The 8,473-nt window shown below is 37.3% G+C and overlaps 1 long non-coding RNA gene across 1 annotated transcript; it reads left to right on the forward strand.

Moving 5' to 3' along the window:
• The first annotated feature begins 246 nt into the window (after positions 1-246).
• On the forward strand, positions 247-7,519 carry LOC139128034 (uncharacterized). The gene is made up of 3 exons (XR_011551167.1): positions 247-456; positions 6,517-6,661; positions 7,325-7,519. It is a non-coding gene; the product is annotated as an uncharacterized lncRNA (long non-coding RNA).
• Positions 7,520-8,473: the final 954 nt, after the last annotated feature.

An 8,473-nucleotide genomic window follows, 5' to 3' on the forward strand; every position in this document is an offset into this window, starting at 1 on the left:
AACTATGATAATAAATATATTTTTCGGAACATTCTTTGGTCAACTTTCGATGACGTATCGATGTTGTAGTTTGTCTGATTGAAACGTTTTCGCTGTCACAGCGACACATGTCATATCTCGCGCACACAAAAAACTATTTGGTATAACTTTGTAAAAAATAAACAGAAAATAAAAAGTACTTCTCCGACGTATTAAAATATTGCATCATCATTAGCTAGGTTCATGTTCGATGACTCAGACCAGATAGTTAAAGAAAACCAGATAATAATAACATTTCTTTTTACTTTGTTTTCAGATTATCGTGGCAACAAAAGTATTTGCGTCGACAAGAGTTGAACTACGGCTTCATTCTTACAGAAATGTGGAAGGTAGAGACTGGGAGGGCCATCCATGTGAATTTTATAAAAACAGTGACTGTGACATCAAAATTGAAGTTTGCCTCAAACTAGTGGAACGGTAAGTTAAAAAGGGAAACGACGTCAACAGTCGTTTTCCTGTGCAAACACTACAAAACTTCATTGCAAGTACGATTCTAGATACTTCTGTTACTTTGTGGATAACCGTCTCTTTAAGAGCTGACGGCAGATCTGCATGAAAATTCCAACACTTCTGGATATGATAGTGGTCAAACAATGTATGTTGGAAAGATGTTGTAAACAATTTAAAACATCATTCCAGATGACCGAAGGCCTGAATTAGATATAAAATGTTGGAACAAGAAGAATTAACGACAGGATGGCAGGTATATATTGAAAGAGGAAGGCATGAACAATTTAGGGGGAAGGATTAAGTAGGCATTAAACTCTTTTACTTGAACGGTGAAACAAAACAAAACAAAGATTGCATTCCATCGGAAGGACAATATTCTGTCCTATGTCGTGCAATAAGGAAACGACCACCGAACTATTCTGCAGAACCATGAAATCTCCAGTTAGACAACACATAACATATCAAAGTTCAGTTTCAGTTTATTCAGTACTTGTGGCCTCCGGCCAATATGTACAAATAGTAGCAGTAAAGTTGCTTACAAATCGCTAGTCAATGCAATAATTGCATCCACAAAAACAGAGAGAGAAAAAAGAATAACTTATTTACAAATAAATAAGCATCAGAGAATACAACTGTATGCTTAACTTACGCATCGATGGTAAGTTCTTTCCTACGTTTTGTTGCTAGAAAAGTATATTTACTCAGTTTCCTCAATGTGGCAGTATTTTGTGATGAAAGAAGAATCTTAAATTTGTACATTACAGGAGGGTTAAAATAATAGGAAGACATGTACTTAGCTCTCAAGTCATTATACGTCGGACATACGAGAAGAAATGGTACTCATCTTCTACTGCCTGCAAATTACACAACTCACATAGTCTATCTTGTCTTGGAATATTATTCCAACGACCTGTCTCGATCCTCAGAGTGTGTGATGATGTTCTAAAATTACAAAGAGCATGTCTGAAAACAGGGTTATCTATACAGGTCAAGTATGGCTCTAATACCAGCTCTTTTTTGAAGGTAGAATAAAGATAAAGTTTGCTACTATTGTTGATATCATTCAGCCAGCATTGTGCATCGATATCACTACACCTTTGTTTAAAAAGCCGTAAAAACAAGGTTTCATTACCAACCCCTTGATGATCCCAGACTTCACCAAAACCATAACTCTGCAGCAAGCCTCTCACTCCCCTGGCCCATAAGTCATACCTAGTAACATCAATCTTGCTTTTTTGAAATTCGTAGCATCGGTATACAATTCTATTTCTATCCATTTTCAAAATTCTTAACCAGTATCTAATAATTTTACAATAAATATTTACTGTCATTGTTGGTCTACCCAACTCCCCTCTCATAGCAGTAATGGATGTATTGCTGTATAGTTGAAGTACATAGCGCAGCATCTTATTGTGAGTTTTTTCAATATCTGGAACATGGTGGAAGCCCCAGATTTCAGCACCATAAAGTAAGATGGGGAGTATTTTGCAGTCAAATATTTTCAAGGCAATAGTAACAGGCAGTGGACCAAACTTAAAAAGACAACTGATCAGACCATGCAGGGCTCTGTTAGCTTGTTCACTCAAAGCTTTTTGTGCTTGAAACCAACGACCGGTCCAGGATAGGACAATGCCAAGATAGCTATAAAAAGAAGTTACAGCAACAGGCTGGTTGTTATACGACCAGTTTTCATACTTTCGAAGACCACCACCCCTCCTAAAAACTATAACTTTGGTTTTACTGGTATTAACAGTAAGTTTCCACTTTGAGCAATAAAGATACAATTGATCAAACAAGCGCTGCAATCCTATCTTTGAACTGCTGATCATAGTAAGGTCGTCTGCAAAGAGCAAATACAAAATTCTTAAAATACCAATTTCGACACCAGAATACTGGTGCGTATCAGCAAGAGTAATTCCAATATCATTTACAAAAAGTGTGAATAAAAGGGGTGACAATACTGATCCCTGTTGTACACCAAAACTGCAATCAAAGAAATCTGTAAAACCTGACGGGGTTCTGACACATGATTTTACATTGCTATACATTGACAGAATAACTCTATAAACTTTACAAGAAATCCCACACTGAAAAAGCTTATAAAACATACAGTAATGATCAATTCTGTCAAATGCTTTTTCAAAGTTGTTCAAGTCGATGAATGCTATATATAGTCTACTTCTCTTGTGAGCCAAGTACTTTGAAATAATGGTGGATAAAATAAATAAGTTGTCTGAGTACAGTATGTTTTCCTAAAGCCAGCCTGCTCATCAACAATTGGATACATTTTCTCGAGCCATATGCGAAGTCTGTTATCAAGGATACTACAGAAATTTTTCCCATAATAGGAAGCAGAGTTACCCCTCTGTAGTTGCCAGCACAATTATTGTCACCTTTTTTATAAATTGGAGTTATAATACCTTGCGCCCAGGCAGCCGGAAAGTGACCAGAGTCTAAAACAGCATTAAAAAGTTTACACATCATTTGTCTAGCAATAGGTGTACAAGCCTTGAAAACATCTGGTGAAACACCATCCAGACCTGGGGCTTTACCACACTTAAGTTTCTTGATACAATGGTCTACTTCATCAATTACAATTGGCAAATTCAAGTCATCTACATCCATATTTAAAAAATTGTCCTCATTTTCAACAGTTTCAACAAAATCCCTGATTTCTTCGTGAAATGGAACAAAATCCTCGTTTTCAAAACCTGGAGTATTTAACAATGTTGAGAAGTACCCAAACCAATCATCATTTTGTATATTCTGGGACACTGGAGCTGATTTTCCTTTAACAAGAGACCAAAATTCTCTTGAGTTCACATTCTTGGCTGTTGTTTGTAACTTTTCGAGATTTTTACTTTTATGAGCTTTCTTTTTATCGTTAATCAGCTCTCTATACTCCTGTTTACACTTTTTAATAGTTCTAAATTGTTTGTTGACCTATTATTCCTAAAACCATTCAACTTTGAATTGAGTGAACGCTTCATTCTCTTACAGTCGCTATCATACCAGGTATTACCTTGACATTCATTATTTGTTGACCTTTGGTTACAATTGTAAGTACGCTTCATTTCACTTGCAGCAGACTTGATCATATTTAAAAGACATTCAGCAGCTTGTTCAATTGATGAATCATCAACAAGCGCATTGAATTCACAAATCTGGTCCCTTATTTGAGTTGAATTCCAATATTGTAAAAAAGATTCTTGCTTACTACTCTCCCAGAAAAATCTATCATAAGAAGGAGTTAAAATTCCAGTACTAAGATTACCATCGATGGTATTTACTGATGCCTTGAAATGACATTCTCGAGGTACATTGATATCAAATACAAGGGGTTGATGGTCAGACTCCACTCTCTTGTCAATGTAAAACTTGTCAATATCTGAGAAATTACATACATTGGTGATAAGGTAGTCTATGACACTACATCCAGAGTGGCTAACGTACGTAAAATCACCACTTCCTATTTCTCTGAAAAGCCTACCATTGACAATACTTAATTCCGTAGCTTTGCAAAAATCAAGAAACTTCTGGCCAGATGTATTTACAGTCTTATCGCTTGAAACCCGTTTGTGAACATCAATATTGGAGAGGGATGATACAAAGTCAATTGGAAGCACAAAATTTGTTACATCCTCATTTACACAATCTGTCTTGTCAGCTGTACGAGCATTGAAATCTCCACATATGTAAAAACGTGAATTTGGAAACTTGCTAGAATACTTAGCTAACTCAAACTCTAAAATTTCAAGTGTGTTATCACTATGCTTTTGTCGTATTCATCAGGAGGAATGTAAACATTTGCAAATACAATTAAAGGTGACTTCTCGACATGATTACAATAAAGTGATATCCAGACAATATTGTCAGAGACACTCGACATTTCTTTTACAACCATAGAAAGAGCGTCTTTAAAAAATACATTAATACCACCTGGATGTCTTCCATATTTTGATTTCTTGCAACCAGCCTTCTTAAATGAACTAAACCCATCAATTGTACAACGTGAATCATGTTTTATCCAGGTTTCTAGCAAGAAGATAACGTCAAATTGTTGCAAATAAGAAATGAAATCTAAATCGCACATTTTGGAGATGAGACCGTGAATATTCCAACAAATGAACTGAATTTGATTTTTGGTTGAAGTTCTATACGAGGAATTCTGTATAGACGTCGGATGTGGATGTGGTGATGATTCTCTTCGGTGTGTGTAATTACCTTGGCCTTGGCCGTCTTCCTAGCTGTTCGTCGACGACTCTGCTCTCGACAATGGGCGAATATCATCTTGTATACTGTCATAGACGAATGTTCTTCCATCGATCTTCAATTTGTCAAATGTCAGAAACGCTCTCTTTCCTTCAGCTCTAGCCGATACAAGATACTGTCCGAGCTTTCTCCTCACGTCACGTACTCTTCGCGTAAAATCCTCCGATATTCTGTATTGTGTGCCCTTCAGATTCTTGGGCCGCCTCAAACACCTGTTTGCGTTGCTGGTGGCGGGAAAATTTAGCGATGATTGGCTGTGGTCTTGATCGGGCATTTGTGAGACGATGAACCCTGTCAAACTCAATATCGCTTCCATCGATCCCAAGCTTATCGGTAATAAATGATTTTACCTTAGCTTCTGACTGATCCCATGATTCGTTTTCATCTTGAGTTATGCCTTTGAAGATTAGATTGTCCCTCTTCATCTGGCCTCTCATGGCGTCTAATTCATTTGTCAAGTCATAAACTTGGTCGTTTAGGGCTTTATTTTCTTCAGCGAGACGAGCAGTTTCTCTACGTGCCTCTCCAAGTTCTTGTTGCACACTCTGAATATCTTGCACTAAGTTGTCGATTTTTGTATTCAGTTCGGATGACATTCTGTCCATTTTCTGCCAAGGTCTGCTTTTACGTTGCGTAATTCCCGCATGATATCGGAAAGTTCAAAGTTTCCACTGTCCTTCGCCGATGTCGAATATGCCCCAAGTAATGTTGTTTGTCTTGTTGCCCGCTTTTCACTTGGTTGTTGACTGCCAGGATTGGGACCAGGGTTGCTCTCGATGTCACCCGACCGCAGTAGCATGCTCAGCAGGACAAAGCGCAAGGCGGCACACATACCATTACCACTGATTTTGACGTCATGGCGGTTACCTATCGCACATGGTCGGTGGTCAAAGACACCAATTCTTGTCCGCCACTGCTCAGTTGAGACACCCATGTTGAAATGGGTGTTTTAAATGGCTTCAGAAACACTTTAAAGAACTGGTAGTGCTCCAAAAAGTTGTTGTTTCTCTCCCTAGTGCGAAAAATCTCGAATTTCTTCTGGAGCCGATGCGACTGAGATGCTCACTCCACGAACGCCCTCTAGCGACCCGATAATCAAAAGACATATCAAAGACAGCTGTAAAGCCCGGATATGCTCTAACCCTGACAATAGCGATATTAAAGAAATCTCATATTTTGTATGGCTGATAGTATAACATATAACACCAACAATTTGACGTCATGAAACCTTCGAATAATTGACATCGTGTTATGCCGAGAACAGGTAGAGGCTGTACAATCTTGACCTTGAACAAGGGATGACCTTGATAAGGGGTACATAAGACAAATCAACATATTTTCTACTGGATCCCTTGCTATATTTCCTCTCGTTCGCTACAATTAGGAACGGCATATAGCATATTATTAGAGATTAAAAATACTCTTGTCATCCGAATGTGGCCCAGGTGTTATATGTAGTAAGATATTGCACCTATGACGATGTCAAAACTACTTGAAATGTCATTTCCCTCTGACATGCCTAATCATTACCTACCATCAACCAATGAACTATGTCGGGAGTTGTTTGTTAAAAAGCTTCAATCAGGACTAACACAAACATCAACATTTATTTGATGTTTTTGAACTAAAACGGTTTCTTGTACATAAGTTTCTTGCTGTTTTCTTGATATAACTAGTTGATGACTGAATTCGACTACAGTTATTTCATTTGACTAAATAATAACCAGGCAATCTATGTTTCTTTAATAATTACAGCCGTTTCCTCGGTGACGACTTCAAAAACTGTCTGCTCTATCGACGCAGTAACACGATTTATACGAGTGTAAATTCGTTTCTTTTCCCGGATGTGATACCAGATGGTATAGAGCAACCATTGGCATTTTCCATGGATCCTTGGCCGGTAAGAATGGCATTTGAACAATTTGAATCATTTGTAGTTTATTGTTCAAATATGAAAATCTGGATTGTTTCCTTAGAAAAATTTATTTTACTACCTATCATAGATTCTGTGTCACGTACAGTATTGCTCAGGTACAGAGACATTCGGTAAATATACCTTACATTATACAACGTGAATCATGAAATATATAATAATTGACAAAAGTGATATTATACACCAACAATACAGAAAAAAAAACAAACATTGTTTTGAGGATAAATCATAAATATAACCTTTTATTGAACGAATTACATTTGCAGCTAAAATAATCGCAACGATCACACGGAGATGAAACAAAGAAACGAAAGGCAAAACAAAAAAGCAAGACACACTAACAATTGCCATCGCTCATTGGATGTGACAGGAAGGTGACACATTTTGCAAGCTTTCTCAATGCACTTAGAGGTCGTTTACTCCACGTGTACAGAACATCAAATACGCCTAAGATTAACTAACAGTTATTTCGGATATAGAATTGACGAAATCAATTTATCCTTTCGGTATGCTTAAAATGCAGAGAGTTGATAATACAAACTGGATATCAACTGTGACTAAAGGTCATTATTATAAAAATATTTCGATCTTGTTGTGCTTTTTAACATTCTAAATTTTTTCGTCATACAGGGCATAATACGGTTCGAGGCGATTGCTTACGATGATGACTCGGGTATATTTCCTACCTCGGACGATGTAGTTGGCATTTACAGCTCCAACATTACGGCGGAGCTAGCCAACAACAAATCAAGTGCTAACTGGCACAGTTATACAATTTCAGGGAATTATTCAAGGTAACTTTATGTAAATACATATTGACACTTCTGATTATGAAAAATTGGAGGCGCATATTCTCAAAGTGGTTGAGATTATAATGCTTTACATGGACATCAAAGATAGTTGTCATTTGGATAAGGAGAAGATCAGATAAATATCTGAATGCTACAAACTAGCACATTGGAGTTGCTAAAGCTAGTTGTCACTGTGAAATATGTTCATCGACAGCATTACATTATGACTGAACAATGACCGTCAGTTGCCTTACCATTGGCACATTCTCTTTCCCCTATTGGAAAGCTTCAAGGTAAAACGCGCATCGGTCACACATATTCTGACTCTCATATTTTTACAATTCTTTTCTGATCTACCACTTGTGGGAGCTGATTTTTAAGATCCTGTGTTGTTTTTCGAAATTCTAACATTTTATTTTTCTCAATGGAGTTGACACAGGTATATTTTAAATTTTGGGAAATCTTGGGTTATTTGTTTCTCTTGTACCAAAATTTGCACGGTAACCATCGAGTTTTATTCTTGATTTTGAAAGGGAATTGTTGAAAGATTCTTTGAGAAAAGCTTGAGCAAAGCTTTATGTCTTTCACATTCTTGTCGCATACTACCTTATATTGCCATTGTCCCTTCAAATTTGACGATGCCTTCATGGAATTCACAATACCGACAATGCTGAGAGAAACATTATTATAGATTATGGCTTCTCTAACAAGATGAATTCTTCTCTCTGGTTGGTTTGCAGCATGACCGTGAAACTGAGAGTTTACTGCGATGAAAATTACTATGGTTATACATGTAGCGTGTTCTGTGTACCTCATGCCAATGTGACTGGTCACTATGACTGCGATATGCTCAGTGGTCTCAAATTATGTCATCAAGGGTGGGCGGGTGAAAATTGTCAAAATTGTACTGAATGCGACAGGAGCTCCGTATACGTAAGTCCGTAACATTAAGCATTAGAGAGGTTCGGCTACACGTTTTACGTGAACG

Source organism: Ptychodera flava, unplaced genomic scaffold (assembly GCF_041260155.1).
Source record: "Ptychodera flava strain L36383 unplaced genomic scaffold, AS_Pfla_20210202 Scaffold_41__1_contigs__length_1339820_pilon, whole genome shotgun sequence".
Lineage (NCBI taxonomy): Eukaryota > Metazoa > Hemichordata > Enteropneusta > Ptychoderidae > Ptychodera > Ptychodera flava.